The sequence below is a fragment of the Nerophis ophidion genome, linkage group LG16 (assembly GCF_033978795.1).
Source record: "Nerophis ophidion isolate RoL-2023_Sa linkage group LG16, RoL_Noph_v1.0, whole genome shotgun sequence".
NCBI lineage: Eukaryota > Metazoa > Chordata > Actinopteri > Syngnathiformes > Syngnathidae > Nerophis > Nerophis ophidion.
This window is the reverse complement of record NC_084626.1, coordinates 32,010,019-32,031,404: the sequence shown is the minus strand read 5'-3', so window position 1 is coordinate 32,031,404 and position 21,386 is coordinate 32,010,019. Positions and strand designations below refer to the sequence as shown.

General features: G+C 40.4%; 1 long non-coding RNA gene across 1 annotated transcript; it reads right to left on the bottom strand.

The window, feature by feature from the left end:
* Positions 1–331: 331 nt before the first annotated feature.
* LOC133535679 (uncharacterized) lies at positions 332–783 on the bottom strand. Its single transcript, XR_009802290.1, has 2 exons — positions 724–783; positions 332–458 (listed from the first exon to the last, which is right to left on the bottom strand). It is a non-coding gene; the product is annotated as an uncharacterized LOC133535679 (long non-coding RNA).
* Positions 784–21,386: the final 20,603 nt, after the last annotated feature.

Sequence of the window (21,386 nt, the reverse complement as noted above, 5' to 3'; positions counted from 1 at the left end):
TGGGATGCAACTCAGTATTCTTCTTCCTCCAAACACGACGAGTTGAGTTTATACCAAAATGGATACATGGATGATACAGCAGAGGATTGGGAGAATATCATGTGGTCAGATGAAACCAAAATCCAACTTTTTTTTTATTTAAAAAAAAAAATGTTTTCTTTGTCATGAAAAAGGGACGTTTTTGTCATGAAAAAGGGACGTTTTTGTGGTTGGTGCACTAATTGTAAGTGTATATTTTGTTTTTTATGTTGATTTAATTAAAATATATATACATATATATGTAACAGTCAGTATTCTGCGTTGTGTCTTTTTTTCGTGATGAACCACAGGATTCGAGTTGAGGAGGATTTATTCACCAGCTTTTTCATAGGGACAAAAAGAAAAGGGCGTCACATACAGTCCACAGTATCTCTCTCCACAGCTGCAGGAGTCAGTGCTCACTGAAACTCAAACTTATGCTTACAAAAGGAAACAACAACCATAATGATAATAAAAATAATGAAAAGGCAAACAAAGCACAAAATAGTCCAAAAACTAATTAATTGAAATAAAAAACAGTATATAAAGTATATACATCAGCAGACAGCAAAAATATACATTAGGAAAAAAAAAGGTCCTTATTATGTGTAGCAAATCACCTCTTTTTTTCCCCACTCACATCAACTCATTTTATATATTTTTTTACTTACAATAAACAATGCCAAAACTTATTAACAGACATACCTTTTTCATAGGGACAAAAAGAAAAGGGCGTCACATACAGTCCACAGTATCTCTCTCCACTACAGAATAAAGAAAAAGGAAAAAAACACACACATTAATGGCAGAGCAGCACACAAGATGTCCACACAGACGCAGCAGAGTAGCCCCGACCCGTGCACAAACTCACGAGGCCAGGAAACCCCGCAGCAACTGCTGCTAGCATTAAGCTAATCCACACATCATTTAGCAAATAAGTCCGTTTTTTACAACACTTTAATAAAACGAAAATTCGGGAATTTAACCCGGATGCTTAACAGCATGCCACAAAACAGTGTTCACTTTGAAAATACTTTAAAAGTGACAGGCAAAAAGTTTATAAAAAAATAAAAAGGAGAGAGACATAATATGACTTACCAGCTGCAGGAGTCAGTGCTCACTGAAGCTGGTCACACAGGTGCAACGCCAAATCACCCCCCAGGGAAACAAAAAGGTATGTAATAGAAAACAACAGGGCGGAACCTATTTACAATGACAGACACTTTTGGGGAAGTTCACAACAGAAAATGATGTGAAATAAAATTATGTGAAATAAATTACCAAAAATTAAAAATAAAATTAAATTAAATTTAGCTCGGCTACATATATATATATATATATATATATATATATATATATATATATATATATATATATATATATATATATATATATAGATATATATATATTATTATTATTTTTTTAAAAAATAAAAATTATAAAAAAATTATTCTGCGGCCCGGTACTAATCGGGCCACTGCCCGCTGCCGCGGCCCGGTGGTTGGGGACCACTGACTTACTGTACAAGGTCTGATGTTATTAGAATAGCGACTGCTAGGATGTTCATATATTCTCATTTTAGATCATACATCCATTTTTTCTACCGCTTGTCCCGTTCGGGGTCCCGGAGTGTGCTGGAGCCTATCTCAGCTCCATTCGGGCGGAAGGCACAGTACACCCTGGACAAGTCGCCCCCTCATTACAGGGCTAACACAGATAGACAGACAGCATTCACACTCACATTCACACACTAGGGACCATTTAGTGTTGCCAATCAACCTATACCCAGGTGCATGTCTTTGGAGGTGGGAGGAGCCTATCCCCAGGTGCATGTCTTTGGAGGTGGGAGGAAGCTGGATTACCCGAAGGAAACCCACGCAGTCACGGGGGAGAACATGCAAACTCCACACAGAAAAATACCGAGCGTAAGATCAAACCCAGAACCTTCGTATTGTGAGGCAGACGTACTACCCCCTCCCCCACTGTGCTGCCCCATTTTAGATCAGTGCTTCTCAAATATTTTCTGTACGCCATTCTAAGGAAGAAGAGAATATTTTGCGGCCCAAACTCCCCAATTCCAAGCTTCATGTGACCTTCCAATTAGCCCACGTACAGTACGCAGAGACCTTGGGTTTCCATGCATCTAAGCCATACATCACCAAGTCCAATGCAAAGTGTGGGATGCAGTGTTGTTAAGCACCTCACCACTGGACTCTCAAGCGGTGGAAACGCCTTCTCTAGACTGGTGAATCACCTTTTTCCATCTGGCAATCTGATGGACCAGTCTGGGTTTGTTGCCAGGAGTACGGTACATTTCGGACTGCATTGTGCCGAGTGTGAAATTTGGGTGGAGGAGGAATCATGGTGGGGGGTTGTTTTTTCAGGAGTTGGATTACTCGGCTATCTATTACCCTTTCCTGTAAACAGCGGGTTTTTTCCGGCGACATGCAGTGGAGCCATTTGTCCAATTATAGCCTTTTACATCCCCCCACATAATGAGGGTAGTACATGTTCTTCTTCCTTAACCTACCCTGTCCCCTTAATGTCTGAATCATGATTTCACCCTTGGCTGACTAACAGCAGGTCAGACCTCTCCTACTTTTCTTTTTTTGTGCTCGGCTGGACATGGAAATCTCTCGCAGATACTGTAGCCCAGTCTCTTCTGCTACAGTAGTTTCTTTGCTTTTCTGATATCCTTGAGCATGTCACCCCGCTTGTGTGTGTTTACCGGGTAATATACTGGCAAGTGTGTGAGGGGTGTCTCTCACATCATTGTACCGCCAAATTAATGTCAACCCGTGCAACATGCTTTAGTCTACGGCGGCCTTCCGTTCTATGCATCTAATTATTTCTGCAAAGTCTATATGGATCAACGTGGTATAATTATATTCGAAAATGTATGCTTTTTCATCACTGCAGGCAATCATTACCATTACTCATAAGCCCCCAATTCAATTCCTTCCTGTATACATGCCTTTGGCCCATTGTGTCTTTTTAACTCAACCGTTTCCTCTCAGGTTGCTTACACACATCACTGCTTCTCGCGCTGTCTTTCCAAGTGAATATTTAACCTTGGCGAGGCTCAGGGAGCAGATGGTGGGCCCTTATGTGCGTCTGGCATGATCCACAGCTAATGAAGTGATGTTTCTATAAACACCTGACAGTGGGTCAAACCTGGACCAGTTATGGCTGTAGTGAGACCATCACAACATCATAATAGAGCTCTTTATTGCCGCACTCATGCGGACGCCAACACATCCTGATACCGCAATATCTAATGCAGTGGAACCTTCATTTGAGAAATTAATTGGCTCTTAAACATGGTTCATAAACCGAAAGGTTTGTATTGTAAAGCCGAGTTCCCCGTAAGGATCAATGTGAACATGAATACCGTATTTTTCGGACTATAAGTCACAGTTTTTTTCATAGTTTGGCCAAGGGTGCGACTTATACTCAGGAGCGACTTATGTATGGAATTATTAACACATTACCGTAAAATATCAAATAATATTATTTAGCTCATTCACGTAAGAGACTAGACCAGGGGTGCCCATTACGTCGATCGCGATCGACTGGTCGATCTCGGAGGGTGTGTCAGTCGATCTCAAGCCAGGCATTAAAAAATAGACATAAAAATGAGCAATCATCAATCATACCAAGACTTCACTTTCGTCAGTTGTTTGACATTCTCGGCACCCGAGGATCTTGTGAGATGACGCTGGCTGCTGCGAGCTCATATTTAAGAAAAAAATCACTAACAGGGCGGACGCGGAGAAACACATTTTATTTCTAGAGACTCCGTACCTACTGTCAAAACTCTAACGACCGACTGCACAGTTCCTGTCTTCACCATAAAAGACCTGTTTCATCCTGCCTGTGCTAACAAAATAAGAGTCTCAGAAAGCTAGCGTGCACAAACTAGCAAGCTACGGAGTTTGATGCCAATGTATTTCTCCCCCGCCCTCAGCGACCACTTTCTCACTTGCTTGCCCACCCGCACACTCACTGACGTCACTCACCTGCTGCCAGACATTAAAGGGCCACACACATATGCTACTCTCATAACAAAGTGTTTAAAAACAAGTATGCAAGTTGGACAAATGAGATGCCAAATCCAACCACTTTCATGTGGAATTGGACAGAAAGGAGGACTTTTTTTTTCCTCCATTTGAAAATGCGGACGTTATCAGCACCACTGTCTAATTCCAATCAATGCAAGTCATCAGAATTCTTGTCTTCATGAAAGAAAGGAATCCATGTGTGTTAAACATGCTTGTATTATCATTAAACACCATTAACTTGTTAACAAAAATGTCTCTTTCATCAATAAATAAATATAAATTATAAATAGGAATGAGGTAGATCTCCTCGACTTGGTCAATTGAAAAGTAGCTCGCCTGCAGAAAAAGTGTGAGCGCCCCTGGTGTAATGAGATTGAGAAAATGGCGGATCGCTTCACGATGTGACGTCTCGGGTGAAATGTCATCGCTCCGACAGGCTATCAATTGAAAGGCGTTTAAATCGCCAAATTCACCCTTTTAGAGTTCGGAAATCGGTTAAAAAAACATATGGTCTTTTTTTCTGCAACATCAAGGTATATATTGACGCTTACATAGGTCTGGTGATAATGTTCCCCTTTAAAACTTCAAAAAATACAACAAGCCACTGGGAACTGATTTTTATTGTTTTTAAACCTTTTAAAATTGTGATAATGTTCCCCTTTAAAGGTGATAGCGAAATTCTAATGTGTACACGGCGTCTAATTGATAATCAATCAATCAATCAATCAATGTTTACTTATATAACCCTAAATCACTAGTGTCTCAAAGGGCTGCACAAACGACAACACAAACCACTACGACATCCTCGGTAGGCCCACATAAGGGCAAGGAAAACTCACACCCAGTGGGACGTCGGTGACAATGATGACTATGAGAACCTTGTAGAGGACGAAAGCAATTAATTAATCGATGATTGATAAAATATCAAAATTTTAGCCAGTTCATTGTGGTTCTTAACCTGAGTTCGATCGAACTCTAGGGGTTTGGTGAGTCGGCCTCAGGGGTTCGGCGGAGCCTCCGCCGTGAAAATCAAGACACAGCCGATTCATCATGTACCGTATTTTTCGGACTATAACTCGCAGTTTTTTCATGTTTTGGCCGGGGGTGCGATTTATACTCGGGAGCGACTTATGTGTGAAATTATTAACACATTACCGTAAAATATCAAATAATATTATTTAGCACATTCACGGAAGAGACTAGACATATAAGATTTCATTAGATTTAGCGATTAGGAGTGACATACTGTGTGGTTAACGTATAGTAGGGATGTGGGCATGAATCGATTCGAATACGAATCGAATCAAATACGTTGTGCGATTCAGAATTGATTCTCATTTTTAAAAAATCTATTTTTTTAAATTTATTTTTCCAATTTTTTTTCATTTTTTTTTTAATCAATCCAACAAACCACTACACAGCAATACCATAACAATGCAATCCAATTCCAAAACCAAACCTGACCCAGTAACACTCAGAACTGCAATAAACGGCAATTCTCCCGTCGAAAGGCCAAACCTAGTAACTCACTTCTAGCTGATTTTGAGAAAACAAAGGAAAACCATTTTATCTTGATAGATAGATAGATAGATAGATGGATAGTACTTTATTGATTCCTTCAGGAGAGTTCCTTCAGGAAAATTAAAATTCCAGCAGCAGTGTACAGAGTTGAGATCAATTTAAAGATTAAAAATAAAATATAAAAAAAAAAAAAAAAGTAAAACGTAAATAATGGGGGTTTAAAAGGAAACAAAATAGAGAAATATTATAAAAAGAATAAAAACAATGGGAATAAGAATATAACAAGAGAAACTAGGCAGTAGTGACCATGTTATGAAAAAGTATTGCACTGTTATTTTTTTTGCATTCTTTTGCAATGTTTTGCATCCCCTGTCATCCTAGTACCCCCCGCCCCAGAGAGGAGTTGTACAGTCTAATGGCGTGTGGGACAAAGTAGTTCTTGAGTCTATTAGTCCTGCACTTGGGATGAAGCAGTCTAGCACTGAAGAGGCTCCTCTGACTACTGATAACGCTATGCAGAGGGTGACTGGCATCATCCAGGATGCTCACTAGTTTGTCAACAGTCCTCTTCTCTGCCACCGTCACCAGTGTGTCCAGTTTCATTCCGATTGTAGAACCGGCCCGCCTGATCAGTTTCTCAAGTCTGGAGCTGTCCTTCTTAGATGTACTGCCCCCCCAGCACACTACCATGTAGAACAGAACACTGTTCAACCACAGACTGGTAGTACATCCACAGGAGTTTTCTACAAATGTTGAAGGAGTGCAGTCTCCTGAGGAAGTACAGCCTGCTCTGTCCTTTCTTGTACTGGTGGTCCGTGTTAACAGTCCAGTCCAGCTTATTGTCCACCCAAACCCCGAGGTACTTGAATGAGTCCACGGTCTGTACCTCAACTCCCTCGATCACAATAGGTTGTGACCGTGGACTCGACCTCCTATAGTCAATGACCAGCTCCTTGGTCTTTGACGGATTGAGGTGCAAGAGGTTCGTGTGGCACCAGACAACAAAGTCCCTCACCAGGTTCCGAAACTCCTCCTCTCTGCCGTCCCTGATGCACCCGACGATGGCTGTGTCATCTGCGTACTTCTGGATGTGACACAGCTCTGAGTTGTAGCAGAAGTCAGCGGTGTACAGGGTGAAGAGAAGAGGGGCCAGCACAGTTCCCTGCGGTGCTCCGGTGCTGCTGATCACAGTGTCAGACGTGATGTCCTTCAGTCTGACGTACTGTGGCCTGTCGGTGAGGTAGTTCGAAATCCAGGCAACCAGGCAGGGGTCCCCTCGCATTTTGTAGAGCTTGTCATGGAGGAGGCGGGGCTGGATGGTATTAAAGGCACTCGAGAAGTCCAGGAACAGGATCCTCACAGTGCCATTTCCCTTATCCAGGTGTGAGTGGGCTCGATGCAGCAGGTAAAGGATAGCATCCTCCACACCAACGCCTTCCTGGTACGCAAACTGCAGGCTGTCCTGGGCATGTTGCACCTGTGGTCTGAGGAGGCTGACAAATAGCCGCTCCAATGTCTTTATTAGATGAGAGGTGAGCGCCACTGGTCTGTAGTCGTTCACCTCACTGGGGCAGTTTTTTTGGGAACTGGAACGATGCATGACGTCTTCCAGAGGGTGGGCACTCTTCCCAGCTGCAGGCTGAGGTTGAAGATCCTTTGAAGTGGTTCACCCAGTTCTGCAGCACAGGTCTGCTGTCTTACAAAGATCTACAAAGTCATCAAACGTATAGATGTTTTCTTGAGCTTTCATTTTCTTGCCGATTGAGCCATGGATTGAATCTGCTCTCATGAACGTGTCCCCTTTCTCCAGATATTTTATCAGAATCTCGGGTGCGCCCCATTCCGGGTTTGCACATTGGGCAAGAGCCGTGTACAGCGTCCAGTTTTTATGTTGACCTCCACAGTTATCTGCCCAAAAGAGTATGCAAGGGGAAGAATCAAGAACAATACATTTAATGAAGGTGCTTGTAACGTCCTGGGCCAATCTTCCAAATATGCCCTCGTGCCATAATATCACATAATCTGGTTGACCGTTGGCCCGCCTTCGTGCAAATGACTCATTAAAGACAATAAGGCGACTGACAAAGAAGCTCCGATTGGTCCTTTGAGATACTAGGTTTTTCTGTTGTATCTACGCGGTTATGTGGTAGTTGCTAGGTCCTGCCATGCGCGTAACAGCTTACTTACGGAACAAATTACAATATCGCATACACTAATGTAAAGCATATCACCTAGGAACTCTAAAATTATTATCAGCTCAGTTTTGACCAAAATTGAGTTACTGGGTTTTGCCTTTGGACGGGAGAATTGAGAGAAGACACGGACATGACACAGAACAAACCAAAAGTAGTGAAACAAAAATGAATATTATCAACAACAGTATCAATATTAGTTATAATTTCAGCATAGCAGTGATTAGACATTTATAAAAATAAAAACAAAAGAACAATATTGTCACAGTGGCTTACACTTGCATCGCATCTCACAAAGATAAAATAAGTCATATTTTTGGTTCGTTTAAAAGTTAAAACACATTTACATTATTGCAATTAGTTGATAAAACATTGTCCTTTACAATTATAAAAGCTTTTTTTTTTAAAATCTACTACTCTGCTTGCATGTCAGCAGACTGGGGTAGCTCGTGCTGAAATCCTATGTATTGAATGAATACAGAATCGTTTTGAATTGGAAAAATATCATCTTTGAATCGAGAATCGAATCGAAAAAATCGATATATTATCAAATCGTGACCCCAAGAATCGATATTGAATCGAATCGTGGGACACCCAAAGATTCACAGCCCTAACGTATAGCATGTTCTATATGTTATAGTTGTTTGAATGACTTTTACTATAATATTGTCAGGCTTGGTAAAAAGGATAGGACTCAGATGCAGAGTAGGGAACTTTGACAGGCTTTTATTTTGATAACTTCCTTTCACCTCCAAAGTGAAGGAATTAAAATATCTATATCAACCCAAAAAACTAATCGGAGAAAAAGGTTCCAAAAAAAAAGGATCAACCGAAAATTACTCCGAACGGAGGAAAACACAAAAGCAAGGACGAACTACAATTGGTGCCATTTATAAAATGGATTAACTAAAAAACGCTCCAACAGGAGGAAGAAACAACAGCTATGAGACATTCTACACTATCTAATCTAATAAAGTTTTAACAAAAAATGTCACCCAAAAATTTGAGGAAAGAAAGAAAATTAACTGATAACTTGCCACTTTGGCTGAATAAACGAAATAACCAAAATCACCTTGCTGAGGAGGAAGAAAGAAAAACTCGAAATAGTAGGAAAGGGATTCAGGATCAAGGAACATGAGCACACGACGAGGCGAGGTAAGACAAGACATGGACGCTACAGAGCACGAATAAACAAAACAATCTGGCACAGAACAAAGGGAGGAGTGGGCTTATATCCAGTGTGTCTCCCATAACAATGTGACCTCGGACTACGTTAAGGTAACGTGTGGTGTCCCCCGGGTTCGGTCCTTGGCCCTGCACTCTTTAACATCTACATGCTGCCGCTAGGTGACATCATACGCAAATACGGTGTTAGCTTTCACTGTTATGCTGATGACACCCACCTCTACATGCCCCTAAAGCTGACCAACACGCCGGATTGTAGTAAGCTGGAGGCGTGTCTTAATGAAATTAATCAATGGATGTTCGCTAACTTTTTGCAACTCAACGCCAAAAAAACGGAAATGCTGATTATCGGTCCTGCTAGACACCGACCTCTATTTAAAAATACAACTCTAAAATTTGACAACCAAACAATTAAACAAGGCGACTCGGTAATGAATCTGGGTATTATCTTCGACCCAACTCTCTCCTTTGAGGCACACATTAAAAGTGTTACTAAAACGGGCTTCTTTCATCTCCGTAATATCGCTAAAATTCGCTCCATTCTGTCCACTAAAGACGCTGAGATCATTATCCATGCGTTTGTTACGTCTCGCCTCGACTACTGTAACGTATTATTTTCGGGTCTCCCCATGTCTAGCATTAAAAGATTACAGTTGGTACAAAATGCGGCTGCTAGACTTTTGACAAGAACAAGAAAGTTTGATCACATTACGCCTGTACTGGCTCACCTGCACTGGCTTCCTGTGCACTTAAGATGTGACTTTAAGGTTTTACTACTTACGTATAAAATACTACACGGTCTAGCTCCATCCTATCTTGCCGATTGTATTGTACCATATGTCCCGGCAAGAAATCTGCGTTCAAAGGACTCCGGCTTATTAGTGATTCCCAAAGCCCAAAAAAAGTCTGCGGGCTGTAGAGCTTTTTCATTTCGGGCTCCAGTACTCTGGAATGCCCTCCCGGTAAAAGTTTGAGATGCCACCACAGTAGAAGCATTTAAGTCTCACCTTAAAACTCATTTGTATACTCTAGCCTTTAAATAGACTCCCTTTTTAGACCAGTTGATCTGCCGTTTCTTTTCTTTTTCTCCTATGTCCCACTCTCCCTTGTGGAGGGGGTCCGGTCCGATCCGGTGGCCATGTACTGCTTGCCTGTGTATCGGCTGGGGACATCTCTGCGCTGCTGATCCGCCTCCGCTTGGGATGGTTTCCTGCTGGCTCCGCTGTGAACGGGACTCTCGCTGCTGTGTTGGATCCGCTTTGGACTGGACTCTCGTGACTGTGTTGGATCCATTATGGATTGAACTCTCACAGTATCATGTTAGACCCGCTCAACATCCATTGCTTTCCTCCTCTCCAAGGTTCTCATAGTCATCATTGTCACCGACGTCCCACTGGGTGTGAGTTTTCCTTGCCCTTATGTGGGCCTACTGAGGATGTCGTAGTGGTTTGTGCAGCCCTTTGAGACACTAGTGATTTAGGGCTATATAAGTAAACATTGATTGATTGATTGATTATAAGACACATGAGGGTAATAGGGAAGGTCAGACTGATGACACAAAAGGAAGGGCAAGTGACCTGAAACGAGAGGAGAGTTACTTTTCAAACCAAAACATGCAAATCATAAGACAGAAAAAACCAAGACAAGACATCCCTCACCGCGGTGTGACAAGTATGTTACGTTAACATGCCAGGCACCTTCTCAGTTGGTTATTTATGCGTCTTATAGCGTACACTTATTCAGTCTGTTGTTCACTATTCTTTATTTATTTTAAATTGCTTTTCAAATGTCTATTCTTTGTCTTGGGTTTTATCGAATACATTTCCCCCCAAAATGCGACTTAAACTCCAGTGCGACTTATATGTGTTTTTTTCCTTCTTTGTTATGCATTTTCGGCATATGCATTATACTCAAGAGCGACTTATACTCCGAAAAATACGGTACTTGGTTCTGTCCATCACAAAAGTACATATCAAAGTAAAGAAAAAAACACACTTTGAAGACTATGTTCTTGCATTTCTACCCTTTTGAGACATCAACAAGGAAAAGTACGTTCCATATGAGAACCGGTGAACATGTTAGGACCGAAATCATGGCCCTAATAGGGAAAACCATTGCGTCTAATAGAGAATGTCTCATTTGCACCCCTGGTGGGGAAATCTATCAAAATAAAGGTGGTCCCAAAAAGGAGAGTATTTTCAAATTGACTGGTGTGTTTCCCTCTGGTCAACATATGAAATAACAAGTGTGTGTAAAACAATTTGAAGTGCTCCCCCCTGGCCAACATGTGTATTAACAAGTGTGTGTAAAAAAATTAAAATGCGCCCCTTTTGGCCATTATTAATAAAATAAATTAATAAATATTTATATAAAGACATACTGTAATAGCTTGAAGTAAATAATGAAAATTAAAAACCAATTACAAAAAAAACCAAAAAAAACAAACTAAAAGCAGTATTTTTCGTGTGTCAGTCAGGTGTCGATTTCTTTCTTCTAAAATTGGGAACAATTTTTGACGTTCTTTCTGTTTCTGGAATATTGCAATATTTTCTGGTAAAATTATTACTTTTTTAATGTAGAATTATTACTCTTTTTTTGGGATGTCCGATAAAATTGGGCTGCCGATATTTTCGGCCGATAAATGGTTTAAAATGTAATATCTGAAATTATCGGTATCGGTTTCAAAATGATCAGTTTTAAAAAGTAAAATGTATTACTTTTTAAAACACCGCTGTGTACACGGATGTAGGGAGAAGTACAGAGCGCCAATAAACCTTAATGGCGCTGCCTTTGCGTGCCAACCCAGTCACATAATATCTACGGCTTTTCACACGGACAAGTGAATGCAAGCCATACTTGGTCAACAGCCATACGGGTCACACTGAGGGTGGCCGTATAAACAACTTTAACACTGTTACAAATATGCGCCACACTGTGAACCCAAACTAAACAAGAATGACAAACACATTTCGGGAGAACATCCGCACCGTAACACAACACAAACACAACGATACAAATACCCAGAATTTTTGCAGCACTAACTCTTTCGGGACGCTAAAATATACACCCCCCGTACCCCCCAACCCCACCCACCTCAACCTCCTCATGCTCTCTCAGGGAGAGCATGCCCCAAATTCCAAGCTGCTGTTTTGAGGCATGTTAAAATAAATAATGCACTTTGTGACTTCAATAATGAATATGGCAGTGCCATGTTGGCATTTTATTCCATAACTTGAGTTTATTTATTTTGGAAAACCTTGTTACATTGTTTAATCATCACAAAAAAATTGGGCATAATAATGTGTTAATTCCACGACTTTATATATCGGTATCGGTTGGTATCGGAATCAGTAATTAAGAGTCGGACAATATCGGAATATCGTATATCAGCAAAAAAGCCATTATCGGACATATCTAATAATAATGGAAGTATAATTGTTTGTATATAGTATATAATTGGTACAAAGGTCTAACTAACGTGTACAAGGATATTTCAGGTCTTTACTGTAGTGGCAAAAATAACATTATCGGACATCTCTACTTGTTGATGCAACATGGTGACGTGTCATATAAAATTCTGACTTTTATAGCAATATTGCCAATTTTTTTGTTGTTCTTGAAAAATAGTGACATTTTTTGAGTAAAATTATGACATTTGTCATTACTTTGCTAGGTTGAATTCCGATTATTGTTCGAATGTCGCCAAAATGTTTACGTTTTTTTTATAAAATTGTGTGACTTTTGTCGAGTAAAATTACAACTCTTTTCATACAATTGTCAAAATGTTCAGTTTTTCTTCTAAAAGGTTGACTTGCGTTGAGTAAAATGACGACTTTTATTATTGTACTGCCAAAACTGTTGCGATCCGCTGCTCGGATCGTTCGTTGTTTAGATTTTTGAGTTTGTTTGCGCACTTCCTGACTAGTTTCTGTTGCCATGGTTGGATATTTGTTTCACCTGTTCGTTGTTTATGGACTCTCACCTGCTTGTCGATTACCATCCTTATTTAAGCCTGCATTTTCTATTACTCACTCTCTGATCCTAGCCTTGTTTCCCACAACAGTGACGATCGCTATCTCCTGACTCTGGTAATCCTGTTTTATACCAATTAGCTTCCACGCTATCCCTGTGTTTAGTTCCCTAGCCTCCTTGCTAGCACTTTTGGTTTGTTTTATCTACCTAGCACCAGTGTTTTTGTTCTTAGCGTGTTTTTAGTTAATAAATCTACATTTCTTACCTTTACGCTGTGTCCATGCCTGAACTGCATCTTGGAAGAAGCACCTTCAGCCACCATGCTTAGCGAACGTCACAAAAACTTTTATAATCATACTGCAAAAAGTTTTTTCTTGTGAAATTTATACTTTTTCTTGTAAACTTCTTGTAAAATAATTGTAGGTATTGTAACTGGTAATATTGACATTTTTTATTTATTAAGTACTGATAATAAGGACTTTATTATTAGTAGTAGTAATATTATTACAATAATAATAATAATATGTGTCACGACCCGAATAGGACTCTGGACACAGATGCAGGATTTTGGAAACAAATATTTATTCCGACAAGGGAAAGGTGCCAAAAAGGGAGAAACTCAACAGGCTATAAAAACAGAGCTTACCAGACCTCTAAACAAACAAAAATCTCAATAAGCTCACAACGCTCCGGCTGCGAAGGGAAAAAAGGTGCTAAGAATACAACATGCAAAATATAACAAAAAGCGATTCAACGGAGGCAATGCTAAGAAGCTATTCTTACCTGACAAAATGTTTACAAACAAATAATCTCCCATGGGTCAAAAAAAATACAAAAACGTGGCAATGGCTGTAGACAAGAAATGCTGGAGGTATGCACAAAAAGATACAAAACACTCTGGCACAGGACAGAAGGAGGACGAGGCATTTAATCAGGCGATACTCAGACCAGTGAAACAGGAGGAAGAGCAAGTGATCTGAAACAAGAGGGAGAGTCAGCATTAAAAAAAACAAACAGGAAATGACAAAACAACATGAAACCAGACGAAACTCAGACCAGACTTCACCCAGGTGTGACTATATAAATGTTTAAGGGGAACATTATCACAATTTCTGAAGGGTTAAAACCAATAAAAATCAGTTCCCAGTGGCTTATTTTATATTTCGAAGTTTTTTGCAAAATTTTACCCATCACGCGATATCCCGAAAAACAGAAATTCACATTGTAGGAATTTTAAAGGCTTTATTTGTAAATTATGGTGGAAAATAAGTATTTGGTCAACCATTCAAAGCTCTCACTGATGGAAGGAAGTTTTGGCTCAAAATCTCACAATACATGGCCCCATTCATTCTTTCCTTAACACGGATCAATCGTCCTGTCCCCTTAGCAGAAAAACAGCCCCAAAGCATGATGTTTCCACCCCCATGCTTCACAGTAGGTCTGGTGTTCTTGGGATGCAACTCAGTGTTCTTCTTCCTCCAAACACGACGAGTTGAGTTTATACCAAAATGGATACATGGATGATACAGCAGAGGATTGGGAGAATGTCATGTGGTCAGATGAAACCAAAATAGAACTTTTTGGTATAAACTCAACTCGTCGTGTTTGGAGGAAGAAGAATACTGAGTTGCATCCCAAGAACACCATACCTACTGCGAAGCATGGGGGTGGAAACATCATGCTTTGGGGCTGTTTTTCTGCTAAGGGGACAAGACGATTGATCCGTGTTAAGGAAAGAATGAATGGGGCCATGTATCGTGAGATTTTGAGCCAAAACCTCCTTCCATCAGTGAGAGCTTTGAATGGTTGACCAAATACTTATTTTCCACCATAATTTACAAATAAATTCTTTAAAATTCCTACAATGTGAATTCCTGGATTTTTTTTTTCACATTTTGTCTCTCACAGTTGAAGTGTACCTATGATGAAAATTACAGACCTCTGTCATCATTTTAAGTGGCAGACTTTGCACAATCGGTGGCTGACTAAATACATTTTTGCCCCACTGTATATTGACGCTTATAAAGGTCTGGTGAAAATGTTCCCCTTTAATGATGATTATAATTCTTAACCATTCGACTGATGACATTGAGGAGTGGGTGACATAAGCTAGACTTAAACAGGTTCCACTGTCCATGATGCTGTTAGAGAAGAGAATTGTCTTAAAGCTGTCACCAGAAAAATGTGTGAGCTCATTTGGAAGTCATGAATTGAAAAAAACCATTGTGGGTGGAGGTGGACTCCGCAAACTAAGTTTCTTTTTTTAGAAAAAAGTTATGCAATACTGCCTGGAAAATGACCTCGTCATTAATCCACTTCCCTTGTTTGCACACAAGTTCGGGTTAAACTGTCACATGCCGCTCCGGGCACAGAACAAAGGGTCAGGACAAGGGAAGGGGTTATATGGACTGTGTTTACGTTTGTCACGGTTTTGCACGCCACACGTTGAACTACTGCCTATCCTCACTACTACCGACGCCTGAAGTAGAGAATGTCTATGGCAGCTAATTAGCAGCATGCAAAGGCAGATTGTGTGTGTGTGTGAGAGTGGATCGAAAACAAAGTATTGTATACATGCAGTCCAAATTATGGCCATTGATCCATTAAAGGCCTACTGAAACCCACTACTACCCACCACGCAGTCTGATAGTTTATATATCAATGATGAAATATTAACATTGCAACACATGCCAATACGGGTTTTTTAGAGTACTAAATTACAATTTTAAATTTCCCGTCTTGGAAACGTCGTGTAATGGTGACGTGTACGCAAGACGTCACACGTTTTTAGGAAGTATGAGCGCTACGCACACACACAGCTAAAAGTAGTCTGCTTTAACGGCATAATTACACAGTATTTTGGACATCTGTGTTGCTGAATCTTTTGCAATTTGTTCAATGAATATTGGAGAAGTCACAGTAGAAAGATGGAGCTGGGAAGCTTTAGCCTTTTGCCACACAAACACACGGTGATTCATTGTTTAAAATTCCCGGAGGTGAAAATTTACTATGGATCAGAGCGCGGTTGTCACGCCTGTAAATCATGTTTTGTTTTGTTTTCTGGACTCTTGTTCCGTTTTTTCACTTCCTGGTTTGTTTTTGTTACCATGACAACTCATTGATTTTCACCTTGCCCTCCTAGTCACGCCCCTGTTCCTAATTATCACACCCACTACTTAAGTCATTTTCTTTCTGTCCATCAGTCTGGGAAGATTAACTATCATTATATTCTACAACCTTTGCTGCTCATTGATCCCCTGCCACGCACCTTGCTGTTTATGCCTCTCGTTTTTTGTCACAGTAAGTTTTTGATTGAAATTATGTTTTTGATAGTATCTTTTGTTTGTTTTGTAGATTGTATTGCCATTGTGCTGTTTTTGCTCTAAGTTTTAGCATTGATTATTATCCGCCATCGAGCGTGCTTTTTGTTTTGCCTTTTTGGTATTTTGGGAAAAAATAAAACATTATGTACCTGAATTCTCGCCTGGCTCGTCCTGTAATCCCTCTGCGTCGAAGGAGTCAACCAAATCCAAGTCCAAGCCTGACAGCGGTCAAGCGAACATGAATCCAGGCCGAATGTCACCCAGAAGGTTTCGGTGAGAAAATTGTGGTTAAAAAGTCGCTTCTTACCGGAGAAAAGCTGAGCTTGGGCCGTCCATGAAGCTGCCGTCGACTTCCCTCAGACATTGGCGTCAAGACACCCGTGGAGACACCCTTCCGACTATCAGGTACAATTAAACTCACTAAAACACTAGCAACACAATAGAAAGATAAGGGATTTCCCAGAATTATCCCAGTAAATGTGTTTAAAAACATCGGAATCCGTCCCAATGCAATCGCGTTTTTTTTAACTTGTTTTTTTTTTCCTTTTTTCTAGTCCGTCGCTATCAATATCTTCAAACACGAATCCTTCATCCTCGCTCAAAATAATGCGGAAATTGTCGTTTTCTCGGTCCGATTAGCACTTTTTGTTGGAGGCTCTGTCACGCCAAATTTCTTCCCTCTACAAATACCTTCCCCCCCATTTAATTCCTGGGTCATGATTAATACAGATGTTTTGTTAACGCTATATTATAAAAATATAACGCTATATTATAAAAATATAACGCTATATTATAAAAATATAACGCTATATTATAAAAATACAGACGTTTTGTAAACACTATATTATAAAAAAAAATTTAAAAATGAAAAAAAACAATTTACAAACACAAGCTAAGGGATGACGTAAGAGGAAACGTGACCCCGGAAGTAAATGTGTCATCCCATAGCTTGTGTTTGTAAATTGTTTTTTGAATTTTATTTTTTATGATATAACGTTGGGTGTCACGGTGGTAGAGGGGTTAGTGCGTCTGCCTCACAATACGAAGGTCCTGCAGTCCTGGGTTCAAATCCAGGCTCGGGATCTTTCTGTGTGGAGTTTGCATGTTCTCCCCGTGAATGCGTGGGTTCCCTCCGGGTACTCCGGCTTCCTCCCACTTCCAAAGACATGCACCTGGGGAAAGGTTGATTGGCAACACAAAAAAAAAAAAAAATTGGCCCTAGTGTGTGAATGTGAGTGTGAATGTTGTCTTTCTATCTGTGTTGGCCCTGCGATGAGGTGGCGACTTGTCCAGGGTGTACCCCGCCTTCGGCCCGATTGTAGCTGAGATAGGCGCCAGCGCCCCCCGCGACCCCAAAAAGGGAATAAGCGGTAGAAAATGGATGGATAATATAGCGTTAACAAAACGTCTGGATTTTTATAATATAGCGTTAACAAAATGTCTGTATTAATCATGACCCCGGAAGTAAATGGGGGGAAGGTTTATGTAGGGGGGAAGAAATTTGGCGTGACAGCTCACATTAAAAACAATGTGAGGATGTGAGGAGCCCTCACACGGGCGACGTCATCGTCTGCGACTTCCGGTATAGGCAGGGCTTTTCTATTAGCGACCAAAAGTTGCCAACTTTATCATCGATGTTCTCTACTAAATCCTTTCAGCAAAAATATGGCAATATCGCGAAATGATCAAGTATGACACATAGAATGGACCTGCTATCCCCGTTTAAATAAGAAAATCTCATTTCAGTAGGCATTTAATTCTCCCAATCACTAAGCAATTAAAAGAGTGATTAACATGTGTGAACAATAACCTTGCGACTTTCAGTCTGCAACCTAATATAAATAGAACGGTAAAAACAGGACAGCATCCTTTTTGATAAAAGCTTTTTTTTTTAAAAGCATCACATGATACAGGATGTGAAAATGTATTCACCAAATCTCTTCCCGCTTGAAGGCAAATTTTCAAACGTTCTTTTTCTTACATCCCGGAGACAAAAGAGGCGCATTAGCGTGTCTAACGGTACGCCTTGACTCTGACTCCCTGCAGAATTAGTCTGCTGGAGCCCGTGTAATCTTGGTTTAAGGAAATCATTGGAGTGTCAATTGTTGACCTTGTGTGGTGAAACTGCGTTCAGTAGTCTTGCAGTAGAATGCATTCGGCGGTGGGGATGGATACCTTTCACATTCGAAACGATTCGTGTGTTCATGTGAAGTGAATTATATTTTATATAGCGCTTTTCTCTAGTGACTCAAAGCGCTTTACATTGTGGAACCCGATATCTAAATTAGATTTTTAAGCCGGTGTGGGTGGCACTGGGAGCAGGTGGGTAAAGTGTCTTGCCCAAGGACACAACGGCAGTGACTAGGAAGGCGGAAGCGGGGATCGAACCTGGAACCCTCAAGTTGCTGGCACGGCCACTCTACCAAACGAGCTATATCGCCCTAATGTGGTAATACATGTTCATTTCTACATTTAGCACTGTGCTATTATTGATCAATGTAGTGTCCAGTTGTTATATTGTTTTCTTTTGACTTCTGAGTCTCATTTGCAGTATTTTCCAGACCATAGTAGAAGCATTTAAGTCTCACCTTAAAACTCATTTGTATACTCTAGCCTTTAAATAGACTCCCTTTTTAGACCAGCTGATCTGCCGTTTCTTTTCTTTTTCTCCTATGTCCCACTCTCCCTTGTGGAGGGGGTCCGGTCCGATCCGGTGGCCATGTACTGCTTGCCTGTGTATCGGCTGGGGACATCTCTGCGCTGCTGATCCGCCTCCGCTTGGGATGGTTTCCTGCTGGCTCCGCTGTGAACGGGACTCTCGCTGCTGTGTTGGATCCGCTTTGGACTGGACTCTCGCGACTGTGTTGGATCCATTATGGATTGAACTTTCACAGTATCATGTTAGAGCCTCTCGACATCCATTGCTTTCCTCCTCTCCAAGGTTCTCATAGTCATTATTGTCACCGATGTCCCACTGGGTGTGAGTTTTCCTTGCCCTTATGTGGGCCTACCGAGGATGTCGTAGTGGTTTGTGCAGCCCTTTGAGACACTAGTGATTTAGGGCTATATAAGTAAACATTGTTTGATTGATTGATAGGGCGCACCGGATTTTAAGGCGCACTGCCGATTAATGGTCTATTTTCTATCTTTTTTTCATATATAAGGCGAACCGGATTATAGGGCACATAAAGGAATCATATTGTTATAATTGTTTTTCTAAATAATAATAATAATAACTTACATTTATATCGCACTTTTTTAGACACTCAAAGCGCTCACAGAGAAGTGGGAACTCATCATTCATTCACACCTGGTGGTGGTAAGCTACATCAGTAGCCACAGCTGCCCTGGGGTAAACTGACGGAAACGTGGCTGCCGGTATGCGCCTACGGCCCCTCTGACCACCACCAATCATTCATTCATCATTCATTCACCAGTGTGAGCGGCACCGGGGGCAAAGGGTGAAGTCTCCTGCCCAAGGACACAACGGCAGCGATTTTTTGGATGTCAATAGGTGGGAAGCAAACCTGCAACCCTCAATTTCTGGCCGGCCGCTCTACCCACTACACCATGTTGCCCCCAATGTAAACCACTTTTTTGTGCTCTACATCAGTGGTTCTCAAATGGGGGTACGTGTACCCCTGGGGGTACTCGAAGGTATTCCAAGGGGTACGTGAGATTTTTTTTTTTTTAATTCTAAAAATAGAAACAATTTGAAAATCCTTTATAAATATATTTATTGAATAATATGTCAACAAAATATGAATGTAAGTTCATAAACTGTGAAAATAAATGCAACGATGCAATATTCAGTGTTGACAGCTAGATATTTTGTGGACATGTTCCATAAATATTGATGTCAAAGGTTTATTTTTTTTTTTGTGAAGAGATGTTTAGAATTAAGTTCATGAATCCAGATGGATCTCTATTACAATCCCCAAAAAGGGCACTTTAAGTTGATGATTACTTCTATGTATGGACATATTTATTCATCTATTTATAATTGAATCCCTTGTTTATTCCTGGGCAGCTGTGGCTACTGATGTAGCTTACCACCACCAGGTGTGAATGAATGTTGAGTCCCACTTCTCTGTGAGCGCTTTGAGTGTTTAGAAAAGCGCGATATAAATCTAAATTGTTATTATTATTATTATTTTTATTTTATTTTTTTTTTCAACAAGTTTTTAGTTACTTTTATATATTTTTTTCCCAAATAGTTCCAGAAAGACCACTACAAATGAGCAATATGTTGCACTGTTATACAATTTAATAAATCAGGAATTGATGACATAGTGCTGTAATTTACTTCTTTATCTCTTTTTTTCAACCAAAAATGCTTTACTCTTATTAGGGGGTACTTGAATTTAAAAAAAATTCACAGGTGGTACATCACTGAAAAAAGGTTGAGAACCACTGGTCTACATAACATGAAATGTGGTTATTTGGTCAAAATGTTGCATAGATTATGTTTTACAGATAATTTTCTGACAGTCTCTTCCGGATTCGCAGTTTTGTGGGCGGTCTTATTTATGTAGCTTCGGCAGCGTCTTCTCCTCGTTATTTTTGTTGTAGCGGTGTAGCGTGCAAGGACGAAAGTGGAAGAAGTGTCAAAAGATGGAGCTAACTTTTTTAATGACATTCAGACTTTACCTTAATCAATAACCGAGCAGCATCTCCTCATCCGGAAACAATAACAAGGTAATGTGTCCCATGAAAAAACGTTCCTTGGATGAATAATGTAAACTCACTACACCGGTATGTTTTAGCGCTTTCATAGCGAGTTTACTCACAGATTTATATTAAAAATGGCAACAGCTGAGGATGAATGTCCCATAACAAAGAAGATAGAGAAAAAGAAGAAGCTCATCAACTATGGTGTCAGCCCGGACTACAAATGCTGTTTTATGAGATGCAAAAAATTGCTGGATCTCCATTGTTTCTTTTCATTTAGACAAACCTCCAGATGACTACAATCTGGCGTGTTGGTCAGTTTTAGGGGCATGTAATGTTGGGTGTCACCAGCATAACAGTGAAAGTTAATGGCGTATTTGCGTATGATGTCACCTAGCGGCAGCATGTAGATGCTGATGTTACGGTTGAGTGGTCACATGGTT